Source organism: Temnothorax nylanderi, unplaced genomic scaffold (assembly GCF_030848795.1).
Source record: "Temnothorax nylanderi isolate EJ_2023f unplaced genomic scaffold, tnyl_v1.0 TNYL_tig0095_pilon, whole genome shotgun sequence".
In the NCBI taxonomy this organism is placed as follows: domain Eukaryota; kingdom Metazoa; phylum Arthropoda; class Insecta; order Hymenoptera; family Formicidae; genus Temnothorax; species Temnothorax nylanderi.
In genome coordinates this window covers 67,022-83,359 of record NW_027249157.1, presented here as the reverse complement: position 1 = coordinate 83,359, position 16,338 = coordinate 67,022, and the positions used below count along the sequence as shown (strand labels likewise).

General features: G+C 31.6%; 1 long non-coding RNA gene across 1 annotated transcript; it reads left to right on the top strand.

Moving 5' to 3' along the window:
* The first annotated feature begins 3,179 nt into the window (after nucleotides 1-3,179).
* Nucleotides 3,180-5,428, top strand: LOC139775258 (uncharacterized). Its single transcript, XR_011718780.1, has 3 exons — nucleotides 3,180-3,280; nucleotides 3,369-3,449; nucleotides 5,187-5,428. It is a non-coding gene; the product is annotated as an uncharacterized lncRNA (long non-coding RNA).
* The last annotated feature ends 10,910 nt before the right edge of the window (nucleotides 5,429-16,338 follow it).

The following is a 16,338-nucleotide window of genomic DNA, read 5'->3' as shown; positions in this document are numbered from 1 at the left end:
GTGAAGTCTGTACTTTAAGGAACCATTGTTAGATTTTGAATTTAGCCTCCCCCCCTCCCACCGTTCTTCCAAAAGTAAGGACGTGTTACGTCTCCAAAAAATTGCATACTTTTACACATTCTACGGAGTAGAATGAATTTTTTTCGTAACTATCATGGCAACCATCGTAAAATATGGACTTTTCCCTGCAAATTAAAAAAAAAATTAAGTCTGTACGATTTTTTTTCGCCGAGTTATGGCTTATCAAAGTTACCTATGCATTTTTGTGCATTCAATCACCGCCAACATTAGTATTACCCGATGAACACTACGGGGAGGTTATTGGTCGGATTTTGCCTATCGTGTATGTGTGTGTGTTAGCAGAGATTTGCGCAAACTAATTTTTATTCAAACGAGGCATTGTTACGATTTTGTCTTTTGTTTTCCGAATGAGCAATACAATACAGTGATTGCAATACTGTGAAGTTTTGTAATACTTCTGTAAGTAACTTCACAGTACATTACTTCTGTAAGTAACTTCACAGTATTGCAATCACTGTATTGTATCGTTCATTCGAAAACAAAAGACAAAATCGTAACTTTCTTCCCTAGGGAGAAAAGTGGTTACTTTCCGCCCGCTATGCCGCCCTGGCGTGAAATTGGCCGCTTTCGCCCCTCTCTACAGGCATGGAAAGTCGAACTTTCCGTGGAGGTGTTGTGAAATAGTTATTTGTGTAACAAGTGCGGGAAGGTGAAAATTGGACACGGGTGCGGAGTGGACGCACGAGCCGAAGGCGAGAAAGACAAGAAAAGAAGAGAGGGAGGGCGAGAGGGGATGCGAGACTCAACGAGTAAGTCGTTCAACCCTCTCGCGGGCTGGAGACTGCGGCGTGGCAGGGAGGTCGACACCCCACGCGTCTCTGCGGGCTCCGACCTCCACTTTCTTTCGTTCATACCAATAACTCGACAAAATTGTATATCCTTTGTTTTGGAAACATATAGTAGTAATCTTCTTATTTGTCGCTATAAAAATCTCGTCACCGTATTTTTCTTTTAGTTTTCTTAAGAACGGAAGAAAGTCGATAAACGGAAAGAACGACTTAGAGTAGTCACTACAGCTGCAGCCATAATTCGGAAAGATATTCGCTCACAAAACAACGACACGTCTGCATATCCTTCAAGCGATGATTTTTTGACAGATGTAAAAGACTACATACCGAAATCCCTCAATATTTTTCTGGAAAACGTTATAGCTAAAGGAAAAGAATGCCCATCGCAGCAGCTCGAACAAAAATGCATTTCAATAACGCACGCTATTATGTTGGCGACCAGGCTAAGATTTTTCGGTAATTATTTAGTAATACGAACCACTCTCCGATGACCTTGACCTTGACATATGTTGTCAAGGTCACCCTCCTGAGTGACCTTCAGAAGTTTTTAGCCGGCGGTCGTTATTCGTTAAAAAGTTATTAACAAAAAAGGTTCAAAAATATAGCAGCTATTTTGAGTATTGAGAGGCATAAACGACTAATATTACGTTTTTTTTTTTAAAGCAGAGAATACTTTATTTTGCGAGAAAGTCGCTGCTTTACAAAAACACAACATTTAAAGCAGTAAATTGTTGATAAATTGAAGTCTTTGTTAAAGCAGAGAATACTTTATTTCGCGAGAAATCGCTGCTTTACCAAAAAAAGAAATTACAGGACGAAATAATAGTATACATATATTATAATAATTATTACTATTCAATAGAACAAATGAATAATAACCCTTGGCTTGCGGTACAAGATGTCGTTGGAAATGCGAATACTTGGCCTAAATTTATTCGAAAAATGTTTTGGGATAAAAATTTTAAAGATCATAATCGAATGATCATAGTAAATTTTGCGTATTTAAACGCAATTTCTGAAGAATTTTTACATGACATTTTGACATTTACTTTAAAAGAAGCGTACACAAGTGAGCGAAAACGAAATGTCAAAGATAGGTTTCGTTATTTAAATCACGAGGTAATACTTTTATTTTTTGATCACTATATTAAATATGTATATTTATTAAATATTTTTTATAAATTTGTAGGAATTTGGGCGAAATCGACGTAGTCGAGTTTACAGCTACAGTGTCTATTTCAAAGAAATGTTGGATTTAAATTTTGAACCGCATTCTTCGACCGCAAGGAGAATAATGGACTGTGATTGGTCAATTCTTACGACTTACGACTTACAACACCCATTGTAGATCGGGTCTAAGTTTCACGGCATCTAGCACACCGTACGAACCCAGATATTTTACAGACGCAAGGTTTTTTTAAAATTTCTATTGGAAAACATACTTCATTGACGTTCATAAAAATGTCTCTGTCATCACAAAGGTTTGAAGCGAACCACGCGTATCGAATCATGTTCTTAAAGATTGGAGAGAACAGCTGGCGATGTACAATAGATTTAATTTTAATGCAATCTTCATGATTCGATACGCGTTTGTACCATCGAAACCAAAATACGTTGAAATGTGACAATATGCTGTTTTATTTTTATAATTTCTTGGTAACTATATGTAGACAAATCATTTCAGTCTTTGTAAAAATCCTTCCTAAATATGTAAAGAATTATTTGCATTCTATTTTCATTAATTTCTTATCATTTTTAATATGTTTTCGAAAGTTACATTACAGATGTCGAAACATTTTTGCTATATCGCCCGTGTATGAGTGAGAGAGAGAGAGAGAGAGAGAGAGAGAGAGAGAGAGAGAGAGAGAGAGAGAGAGAGAGAGAGAGAGAGAATGTGTAATTTCAATAATTAATTACTCGACATGCAGACAATTGTCTTCAACTTTGGCATGGACGATAGATTCAGTCCAAAATAAAAGAATATTATAACGCGCAACGGAAAAAACGACGTCGTCGAAGAATTCAGCGTCCGAAAAAAAACATGAGAGCGCGACTTGTTCGTTTTCGCCGTACTTCAGAACTAGTGCAATAAGTTAGAATAAAAGAAAATATATTTGTTTTATTCTAACTTATTTCACTAGTTCAAAAGTGCAGCGAAAACGAACAGGCCTATTATTTTCGGTGAGCGTGCATGCGTGTAGAGAGGACAGAGGTGTGCGCCCGGTGAGTCGGACCGACATCGACAGTCGGCGGCAGTAGCGGAGAACCGGAGAGTGGCGAGAGTGTGTCAGAGCTAGTCGAGCAGTCGCGAGTCGTACACGGAGAGAATTTTTTGTTATATTTATTATTTTACCCTTAAATTCACTACAAACATGGACAATAATTTTATAGACATTGTTTTTCCCGGCGGGGTATGTATACGGTGTGCGAGTATAAAGTGTAATGCGCAAATATAAAATGTAGTGCATTTTTTTAAAAAATTCTTTTTTTAATTTTTAGTGGTTATGGGCCATAAATCCACTCCAGGTGGACATACAATACGAGGGGGAGATTGTGAGGATTCGGATTCCTCGCACTCATGTATGTATCATTTACATTCATATTCATATATACACAGAGAGAAATATTTCTTTACATTCGTTATTTCTATTTGTTTGGCTTATATTTATTTCAGGAAAACGATATTACTTAATTTATTTAAGTAAAACATTAGTTTGTTGAATACAAATTTTGTAGTTTTATTGCATTAAACCATATTGTTTAACAGAAAAAACACGATTTGCCGAAACGTTTGCTATATTTTTGTATTAATTTTCGATTTTTATAACCATCGCCTGGCTAACATTGCGTACAAGCTCTTATTTGCTTTGTTTTTTATATTTTATTTTTCTTTGAGAGCTTTAAGAAAAACACGATTGTTTGAAACAATATGTTTCGATAAAATAACATTTTTTTATTACACTAAATATTACTCAATCAAATAAAACATTTCTTTGCATAAAAATGATATAAAATATGTTTGATTGAAATAAGAGTGTTACTATTTACAATTAATTTTTTGCTTGGAATAACCATTGTTAATGGCTGCATCTGTAACTAAAAACAAATCACGATCAATCGCTCGGCGAGCAGTTATTAGCTGTTTCGTCCGGCGAAACTGAAACGCGACCAACATGGCTGTGCGTCAAGAGCTACGTGATAACGATAAACTGATCATCTTACTGCTTTTTCAAAGAAGCCAAATTGGTTGCTTGCCGAGTGCGAACGTGAAAGCCGTTAAACAAAGAAGAACAAGTGCGAACGTGAAAAGTGTTTGAGAGTTTCTGACAGGGATGGCCGACGTTTGTGGTGCAATCGCACATTCACGGAATATTTTCTTGTCGCGCATCGTTTCCGTATTTCGTTTAATCTGACTATCGACACTGACTGTGTGGGTCCCAGACAAGGGGATCAAGTGTCATAAGCTTTCCGCGCTTTGCTTCAGTTCTACCATTAGTAATGTGTAAGCACGCACATCGTACTTAAATCATCTTTAATTTTTTTCGAACGCTAACATCGGAAAAGTAGTTTGGTTTGTTCATTTCCAAAAAAAGATGTTATTAAAGTGTGATTAAAAATAAGTGCGATATTGCTTTATTTTTAGAAGCGTGTGGCTTACCGCATACTAATAGTACAATACTTTGACTGAAATAATAAAATTGTTTGATATAACAAAAATATAATTTCAGTGAAATAGTACAATACTTTGACCGAAATAATAAAATTGTTTAAATTAAGTAAATAATGGGTTATGAGAGCCGACGCAAGATCTAATATGTGGAAAAATTATATTTAACAATTGTTATAGTCAATACATTAAAAAATATCAAACATTTCAGCCTTAAATCGGGCCCTCTTCAGTGATAGTAAGTCGAGAAAAAAACAAACGCATATATATAATGTACAAAATTAAAATTAAAATTAAAATTAATAAAATTGTTTAAGTTAAAAAAACATTCAATTCTTTTTGAGAAAATATTTACTTTAATATTTAAGTACTTTAGTGTAATAAAAAAAATGTTATTTTATCGAAACATATTGTTTCAAACAATCGTGTTTTTCTCAATGTAAAGATACATTTTATTTATTTGAAAAGTCAAACAATTGCATTTTGTAGTTTAAACATTGGTTTGGTTGAACTATTCCAATGCATAATATTCTTTAGATTTAAGAAAATTTGTTAAATCTAAGGAAACATTTCTCTCTGTGTACAGGATGTCTATATATATATATATATTATTAACACAAAATAATGTTAAACTCTCACTCTTTTTCCAGCCGCGGTGGCAATACAGGATTCGCGGTTACATAAATATCGACCATCAGCAGATAGTTCAACATGAACGCGAATCTAGACGCGAACAGAACGATACTTTTTGGCAAGAAAGTATCTTTAACCTCCGAAGACTCTTTGAGTCACAATCTGAGGATGTCGTGAAGGAAATATTAATTTGAGCGGTATTGATCTTGGGCGCGCCATGTGGCTCAGCATTCTTTTGTATTTCCACTTCTTTCTAATACCTATTTGTATTTCAATTTCTTTCTCATGTTCTATGGAAAAATATATATGTATAAATGTATAAATGTATAATGTCTAAATGTATTAATGTATTAATGTATTAATGTATAAATGTATTTAAAAATATATGTAATATATTACCAACATTTTAAAATGTATGTGTTTTATAAATATGTATTTGTGTAATATAATAAATATATATCTATATATTAAAAAATATACACTGAAAAAAAAATTTGTTTATATTAAGTGAATATATTTATTTTAGTATTATTTCCTTGATTTAAAGAAATATTTTGTAACTTTATAAAGAATTTATTTTATACTTGCAAATATTTATTTAAATATTGGAAATATTTGTTTAACATTTTATTTTTTTGTTTTTAAGTACACAAATTTTTTATTTAAATATTATTTTCTTAAAAACAGCAATTTATTTTTTAACATGAAAAGCATTGCCTTTTTTAATATTAATAAAACAAGTTAAATAAATATTTTATTAAATTTACGAACTAAATTTCTAAATTTAAAAAAATTAGATACTTTGCTTTACTAAACATGCAATTATATTAAAATAAATAAATGAAAGCTTAATGGAAAGAATAAGTTATTTCAAATAAAATAATGACTTATCTGAATATATTTAATAATTTTTTTCAAATAAGTAAATAAATTACTTGCACGTGAAATAAATATATTTTTAATGCAGACAAATAATTATAAAAATTTGTAATAATAAAAAATATAAAAATATATTTTCTTCAATGAAAGAAATAAAAGTATTTTGATTTTAGTAACTAATTTTCTTCAAATAAAATTTTTAATTTAAATAATATTTTCTCAAAAACAGCAATTTATTTTTTAACATGAAAAAGATTGCCTTTTTAAATATTAATATCATAAATTAAATAAATATTTTATTAAATTTACGAACTGAATTTCTTTATTTGAAAAAATAGATACTTTGGTTTACTAAACATGCAATTATATTAAAATAAATAAATCAAAGCTTAATGGAAAGAATAAGTTATTTCAAATAAAATAATGACTTATCTGAATATATTAAATTATTTTTTCAAGTAAGTAAATTAATTACTTGGATATAAAATAAATATATTTTTAATGTAGACAAATAATTATAAAAATCTGTAATAATAAAAAATATAAAAATATATTTTCTTCAATGAAAGAAATAAAAATATTATGATTTAGTAATCTACGGCCGAGAGTCGGCTCAGTACTGGGCATGTATTGGGTCGACTTAGAAAATTTTCGCTCGAGCGGCGCCGGAGGTAACAACCGCGCGAAAGCAACACGCCGCGAGGGGACTTAGAAAGCTTTTTGCTCAAGCGGCGCCGGAGGTAACGACCGCGGCACAAAAGCAATACGTCGCGAGGGGACTTAGAAAGCTTTTTGCTCGAGCGGCGCCGGAGGTAACGACCGCGGCACAAAAGCAACACGTCGCGAGGGGACTTAGAAAGCTTTTTGCTCGAGTGGCGCCGGAGGTAACGACCGCGGCGCGGAAGCAACACGCCGCGAGAGACTTTTCGCTAGAGCCCACGCCGGAGGTAACAACCGCGTTTGTGCCTCTCGGTTACAAGTACCCCGAATTATGGTGTCATTCGTCTCGCTTTACGTCAACGTGGCGTATCGTCGACCCCCGAGACCAGCTGCCGGATATCCCGTACGATAATCGAATTCGCGTCGTCGTCGCTCTCAGCGGTCAAGCCCCGATGGTCTCGATATTTCGCCTCCGGCGCCCGTAAGCGACCGTGCGTAAGACCGTGCGTCGCCGATCGCTCGGCCGGCTGGTTGGGTACTATAAGAGGTGCGGTGCGCTCGGCGAGCCGAGCGACACGAGCGATACGTACGGACGTGCAAACGCGTTTCGCTTGGTCTGTACGAATGTGTAAAACGTTTGTGGAATACGTACACGAAAGGGGCACGTACGACGAAGTCGATGCGGGGAGCATCGTTTCCCGTTCGCTCGCGCTCGTAGTCGATCGCCACCGTCGTGTAACTTATACGAACACAACACTGCCACGAGTCGGTGTCGAAAGACCGAATTGGACTTGGAGAAATTCTCGCTCGAGCGGCGCCGGAGGTAACGACCGCGGCACGAAAGCAACACGTCGCGAGTATGATATGGCAATCAGTGTTGTCCCCGTACTAGTACTCTGTGTCGATGATATTGTTTTTCAAATTTAATAAACATGGTTTTTATTTAAAAATGTATTTTTTTATTTTGAAAATATATTTTGTTACTTTGAAAAATGAGTTTCTTTATTTAAAAATATATTTTGTTACTGTAGATTTATAAATTAATTTTCTTATTATACAGAAAAAAATAATTTACTTAAAAAATGATATCGTTTTTCAAATTTAGTAATTATGGTTTCCATTTAAAAATGAATTTTTTTTATTTTTAAAATATATTTTCTTTTTTTGAAAAATGAGTTTTTTTATTTGAAAATATATTTTGTTATTGAAGGTTTATAAAATGTATTGCTTATTTAATTCAATTAACAATTTACTTAAAACAAAAAATGATTTTTTTTGTTCAAAATAGCAGTTTTTTGGTTTAAAAATATATTTTCTTATTACTACTGCAGAAATCAAACCTTTTGATTCATTAAAAAAAAGATTTACTTATTTTAAAAATTTGCATATTTATTTGAAAAACAAAATTTCTTTTATTTTGTAATGCGTTTTATAGTTTAAAATATTAGTTATTCAATTGAAGTATATACTTTTTGTTTAATAAATAACATTTACTTACTTTAAAGAAATAATTTTTCTACATTAATAAATGTTTTTTTTCTTTCTAAAAATACAAATGTTTCAAATTATGAAAATAATTTTCTTGCAAATAGTCAAAACAATGGTTTTCTTAATTCAAATTAAATTTTCTTGAATCTAGCAATTTTTTTTTCAGTGTATGTAAATAAAAGTATAGTTTTATTATATTGAATACTTCTTTATATACTTTAAGGACGTTCTCCGGTCCTTATACTAGAGAAAATCGATTTTCTTTAGATTTTCTTGAAACTGTGAATATACGTTAATTTAGGTGTGCTTTATGCGTGGTATAAATTTCAGTACCTCTTCCGGTATAAAAAATCAAGATACTGAGCCTTAAAGTTTCAATTTTTACCAAAAAAAATTTTTTAATTTAATTTTTTTAATTTTGGCATTTTTTCCTTATAGAACTCGACGAGAGGAGCAACTTTGGCCCTTTTGACCAACCTCGTATCTCTTACCGTTTGGCCTGGAAAACCTTTTTATTAGTAAAAGTTGAAACTTTGAGGCTCAGTATCTTTATTTTTTATACCGGAAGAGGTACTGAAATTTATACCACGCATAAAGCACACCTAAATTAACGTATATTCACAGTTTCAAGAAAATCTAAAGAAAATCGATTTTCTCTAGTATAAGAACCGGAGAACGTCCTTAAGTGTATACCACACTTATATGAAAAAATCCAATTATAATAATATATACAAACTATATTTTGAAATATATAACATATATAATATTTATTTGTTATAGATTATATTCAAATTTAATATAATAAAACTATATTTTTACTTACATATATTTCTTTTAATATGTACATATTATATTACGCAAATATATACATATAGGGGAAAGTACTGTACCTCGGAACACTATTAAATTTTTGATTTTTCTGAGCCATAATTTTAATTAAAAAATTTTGAAAAAAATATTATTAAAGTACATATATATATATTTTTTTAGTATAAAAAAACCCAAACTTTTTTATTACCATCTAGTAAGAGAACACAGCAATTTTTTATAATTGTAAATTTTGTTTCAAGGTACAGCAGCTTAATCTCAGCCCTTGTACGAAGGTTGTCATTTCACGATGTGGATATCTCTTTGTCCCCTTCCACTGCAAGGAACCCGTAGGAGGGTCCACATTATCGAGCCAAACCGCGAACCGAACCGCGAACCGAGTCCCGAACCGAATCTCGAGCAGAACTTGCAGACAAACCTCAAACTGAACTCCGTCGCAAACACGAGTTAAAATTTTGAAGTCGAATCTCGCATCGAGCATTTTTGATACACATTTAGTTTGCACCAGTCGTGTAACTCATGTGGATGAATCAACATCACGCAATGAACAACCAAAAATTAAAATTAGCTGCTGCAGCGTACATTTATATTCATCACATGCTGAAAAGAAAAAGACGAAATAGACGATGGTGGCAAGTTCGTTTATTGTCAAGAAGAACGGTGTTAATCATAACGCTAATAATCTGCTCAGTGATTTAAAATGTCAAGAAATCAACGGAAGATATAAAAACTTTATACGAATGTCAGCAAGTGATTTCGAATATCTCATTAATTTAATTGGGCCTAAAGTACAAAGACAGAATACACAGTTTAGAGAAGCCATAAGTGTGAAAGACTTGCAGTAACACTGCGATTTTTATCAACTGGCGAGTGTTATACAAGTCTATAATATTTATTTAGAATTTCAAAACAATCCATTAGCCTCATTATACCAGAAGTTTGTGAAGCTTTAGTTGATTCGCTAAAGGAATTCGTACAGGTATGTAAAAGCTCTTATATTTAACTAAAAAATATGATTATTTTTATTTATTTGACCTTAAAATAAGAATTATAAAAAATGAGTAAATAGATAATTTATTCTATTTGTATAATATTAAAATTAGTATTGTATTTGTATCCAAAAAAATTATAAACACAAAATTACATTATTGAAATAATTTTTATCAATTATAATATAAAAAAATTTTTTAAAGTACTATTTAGAAGTCATTTTTTTTTTAAATTTGTAAATTAATATTAGTAAATTAATTAATAATAATTATAATTAATTTTAACAAAACTTAAACGACAAATCTTTCGCATTATCGCAATAAAAATATACGTGAAACTAAATTATATAGTATATTATAGTACGTTAAGTAAATAAACGATATGTAATGCGTAATAAATTATATGTAAGTTGTGTGTGTGTGTGTGTAACAAAAATTATACAATGTGTAGATGAAAGTAAATAATAATCACACACAGAATATAAACAGTATAAAATTTTCTTAAATACTGTGTAAAGTATAATCATCATCGGAAGTAACACCTGTGGGACTGATAGTAATATTAGGAGAAGATTGTCTTGTTGTTGAAGTAGATGGCTGTGGAGATACGTAATATGAAGATTCTTGTCTTGTAGTTGAAGTAAATGGCTGTGGAGATACGTTATATGAAGATTCTGCAACTAAATTTGGCGAATGATATGTATTGGGAGATTGGTATTGATAAAAATTTGTTTCCTGTGGTTGAGCTGTATAGTTTGAATTGTAATGTGGCCGATACAAAGAAGACTGACAATGAGTCTGTTTATGAAAGCCTCTATCAGCATTTAAAAAAATATTCATGATTTCATTTTGAACAATGCTTTGTGTTAATTTATCATATTTTCTTAATTTTGTAGCAACTAAATTTCCGAAATCTTGTGATTCATCGTTCGTAGAATTTGAAGCACAAATTTGTAAAATTTTATACGCTTCATTTAGCGTCTGATCTTCGATTTTTCTCTTTCTTGGTGGTATTATTTTTGAATGCGGTGGTGAAATTTTGTTTGCGTTCTGAGAAATATCTTCGTCATGTGGATTATTCTCTTCAATTTCTTCTTGATTCGTTATTTCTTCTTCTCCTTCTGTTGGTACTGTGTCTGTTCTTTCAAGCGTAACCTATATGCCAATCGATATTGCTTTATATTAATAATTTTGATTAATATTTATTTAAAAATGTATTGTTTATGTTACAAAATACAAGAATAACTTTTTTAGTCCGATGTACATATATTGAATTGACACAAATATAAGACACTAATATATTTTAAATAACTTATTTATCTTCAGAAAAGTTTAATTGTTTATATTACTTATAATCTTTTATTACATATAATCTTTGACATAAAAAAAATTGAAATAAAAGAGATTAATTTTTTCTTTTTTACATTATTTTTGTTAAGCTCTTAATAAAATATACTGAAACAATATGTACAATCAGAATTTGAGTAAATAAATTGTTTATATTGAAATATCATTATTATGAGTATCCACGCAGATTGATAAAAAGAATAGATTTAGGTGTTATTTTAAAAAGGAGAGAAATACATTTTACTATCTATAATTTACTGTCTATCTAATACAAAAGTTAACTATCTATAAATCCAAATACTTCTAGAAAAATCTCGAGAGAAATCAGGGATCACTACATTTTCTATAATAATTAATCTAATAATTATCTAAAATAAATCTCAAAATTTCATGTACATTTGTTTAAAATACAGACTTTAAGAAAAATTTATACAAACAATAATCAATAGTTACTTTATTGCATAACACAAAATAATGTCAACATTTATATAATTTTTTCATATTATAGGTTCCGAAAACTATAGAAGACTGGCTAAATATTGCAAACGATAATGAAAAACTATGGAATTTTCCTCATTGCTTAGGGGCAATCGATGGGAAACACATAGTTCTACAAGCTCCTTTTAATAGTGGCAGTGAATATTTTAATTATAAAGGACAATTTAGTATTGTACTTCTTGCAATTGTAGATGCCAATTACAATTTTATATACGTTGATATTGGATGTCAGGGCAGAATTTCGGATAGTGTGGAGTTTTTAAAAATAGCTCTTTATATAAAATGCTGGAAAAAAGAATGTTAAATATTCCACCATCTCAATGTTTAAATAACTGCAGAGATAAAGAAATCCCGTATTTTTTCCTTGGTGACGAGGCATTTGCAATTAGTCCAAATTTAATGAAAGTTTTTTCGGGAATACACTCGAAAGGTTCAAGAGAAAAGATTTATAATTATAGATTATGTAGAGCTCGAAGAGTTGTTGAAAACGTGTTTGAAATTCTTTCAACAGCATTCCGAGTACTAAGAAAACCAATACTACTACAACCAGAAAAAGCTACTAGCGTTGTCATGGCTACGGTACACCTTCATAATTTCCTACGTAGAAACAAAGAATCGCAAAATATTTATTCACCACCAGGAAGTATGGATTATGAAAGAGATACCCAATTAATACCAAGATCCTGGAGAAACGTCGATTTTGAAAATAGAAGTTCATTCATTGAAATTAGAAGAGTTCTGAGAAAGTCTTGTACAGAAGCAACAGAAATAAGAAATAAACTGGCAGATTATTTTGTAAATGAAGGACAAGTTTATTGGCAAAATAATTACGCATGAGAAATTACGCCTATTTAACATTTTATAATTTTTGTTTTTTGTCAAAAGAATTTAAATAAATATATATATATTTTTTAAAGTAAATTATATATTTTCGAGTATAAATATATAATATTTGATATATAAATTTAATATTTAGTAATTTTATTATATATTCTTTTCTTTAATGTAGATGTCTTTATATTTTCTTTTGTTATAAATTATAATTCTTTATATCTGAGATATAAATTATTATAAAGTTTATAGAATTAGCTGAAATACTATTAATGCTATGCATGGAAAAAGAGAAGAGAGAGAAAAGAAAGAAAAATAAATCTTAGTGATTTAAAAAAATCTGTACACACACTTAACAATTAAAAATATTATATGTTGCTTTGATATATGTACATTACATATTTTTAAATTTTTATTTTAATTTAAAAATTTTCAATATATTAATGAATAAAACTATATTTTGTTTATACTTACAGTACTTCTAGTTTCTCTTGGTTTGTCCTTATTATATAAAAACTGCATACGTTGAAAGGCAAACCATGAGCTACTATAAACTTCGTTGGAATCTATAATTAATAAATAATACCAAAGATCGTTTTGTTTTTTATAATAAAAGTATATTAATCAAGAGACACGGTAGTGTCTCGCGTCAAGTACGCGCGGAGCGAGACGCACCGTGACTCTTTTACGCGAACGCACGAGTTATGAGTATTCTCAATACGTGTATGCAAAATGCACGTATTGAGCATAAATTTAAATATTTATATTTAAAATCCCATTTTTTAACAAAAATTTTCAATATATGTTATAAATTTATTGCGTATTTATAGGTTTATGAATTTATATTCATAGGTTTAGAGTATGCAATATTAATTAAATATAGTTATAAGTAACACTACTCTAAATATTGTTTTATAAAAAGAACTTATGTTTTGAATACAAGTGAAAATAATGAAAGCACACATACATATACACATATTAACTTACCTTTTCCTGTTCCCATACTTTTTTTTATTTTAACTTTTTCTCTTCGCAAACATGCCAATAATGTCGTCATTTTCTTTTTGCACATATCACTGCCACATTCGAGTTCTTTACTTATTTCTTCCCAAGCATCATTTCTTTTTATCTTATTATAATGTTGGGGATTTTTAGCGTCCCACAATAATCTTTTTTCCTCATAAGTACTAATTAATTTCAAACATTTTTCGTCAGACCATTCCATTTGGATCATATCAGATGTTGTGCAGAGGTAGCGCGATATTCTTTGTTTAATAGAAAAACGACATACGAAAAGTGACATCGTTTATACGGCATTCGGGCGTATATGAATATCGATTTGCTGAGATGAAATCCCACGACTCGTCACTTTCACTGGACTTCAAATGCATTTATGACTGTGTGCGTGTGTAATTGTGTGTGTGAACATGGAGTGAGTGGGTGAGTGGGCGTGGGGAGTAGTGTCCAATCAAATTAGCAAAAATAGAAAAAATAACCGGAAAAAGCTATAAATTGGTGGAGACCTTTATCTTGGCATACTATTGAACATACTGAAAGTCCGGACCTCTATCTGCAGGGCTCGATCCGCCATCTTGAAAAAAAGGTGCTCCAATTCAGTTTTTTCCTCATATCTCGGTAATCGTTGATCCTATCGCAATGAAGGTTATTATAAAAAATAAAGCTAATTAAATTATCTATAAAAAAGGTTCAATACATTTTTTTCGCAACTTTAATAGTTTCTCTGTAATACATAGTTGAATAATGGATATTTGTATTTTATGTCTCAGGCTGTCGTAAAATCACACTCTCAGTGTAGAATTTGTAAGAAAAAATATAAATAGACAAAAAATATCAAATGTATGCGTGATATTTCTCGTACATATGAGAATTTGGCAACTCTTACCATTTAAAATTGTTGTACACGACTAGTACTGGGGGTAGAGTCGTCTACAAGATTCTTCTAAGCCGTTTCCTGAGGTTAGCGAATATCTTTAGCGAATATCTTTCCGAATTATGGCTGCAGCTGTAGTGACTACTCGAAGGCGTTCACCGACTTTCTCTTCCGTTCTTAAGAAAACTAAAAGAAAAATACGGTGACGAAATTGTAATAGCGACAAATAAGAAGATTACTACTATATGTTTCCAAAACAAAGGATATACAATTTTGTCGAGTTATTGGTATGCACGAAAGAAAGTCGATGGACGGGAAGAACGCCTTCGAGTAGTCACTGCAGGTACAGCCATAATTCGGGAAGATATTCGCTCACAAATCAACGACACGTCTGCATATTCTTCAAGCGATGATTTTTTGACAGATGTAAAAGACTACATACCGAAATCCCTCAATATTTTTCTGGAAAACGTTATAGCTAAAGGAAGAAAATTGCCCATTGCAGCAGCTCGAACAAAAATGCATTTCAATAGCGCACGCTATTATGTTGGCGACCAGGACAAGATCTTTCTTGTCACTACTTTTAATCAGCGTTGCTGCTTTTTTATACCGGAAATTTGGCTCTAAAAATCTAGTGACGTTACTATCTAGCTTGGGCTTCAGCGCATCATATAATGAGGTACAATTATTGGAAGCTTCAGCTGTCAAGCATTGGAAGCTTGACGAGAACGATTTCTTCGTAATCGATGTTGAAGATCGAGATGATGATCATAGCCCTGCAGATTCACAACCTCAGGAAACGGCTCAGAAGAATCTTGTAGACGACGCTACCCCCAGTATAACAATTTTAAATGGTAAGAGTTGCCAAATTTTCATATGTACGAGAAATATCACGCACACATTTGATATTTTTTGTCTATTTATATTTTTTCTTACAAATTCTACACCGAGAGTCTGATTTTTATGACAGCGTGAGACAAAATACAAATATCCATATATTCAACTGTGTATTACAAAAAAACTATTAAAGTTACGAAAAAAATGTATTGAACCTTTTTTATAGAGAATTTAATTAGCTTTATTTTTTATAATAACCTTTATTGCGATAGGATCAACGATTACCGAGATATGAGAAAAAAACTGAATTGGAGCACCTTTGTTTCAAGATGGCGGATCGAGCCCTGCAGATAGAGGTCCGGACTTTCAGTATGTTAAATAGTATGCCAAGATAAAGGTCTCCACCAATTTATAGCTTTTTTCCGGTTATTTTTTCTATTCGCTATATTTTGATCTAATTTGACTGGACTATAGAGAATGGATATCGATTCACTGAAACGAGACGCCGCAACTCGTCACTTCCACTGTACTTTATGACTGTGTGCGTGTGTATATGTGTTTGTGTGTGTGCATATGGAGTGGGTGGGTCACCCTGAAGACATCATTATAAGACAATTGGTATATATCTCTTTTCCTTCTAAATTAATAGCATAATTACGAAGGTAATGTTACTTCTTAGTATTTGCGCGTACAGCTAAACTCATACATACAAATTAATGCCTTCAACTTTCTTTTCTACCTGAAACACACACACACACACACACACACACACACACACACACACACACACACACACACACACTAGCAACCCGTGTGGGGTTGGTAATCCGCCAAGGACGCCTCTCTTATCTTACAATTAGTACAGACATCTTTTAAGTATTAATACAACATATCACGGGATCGCGTTGAATATGTATTCCA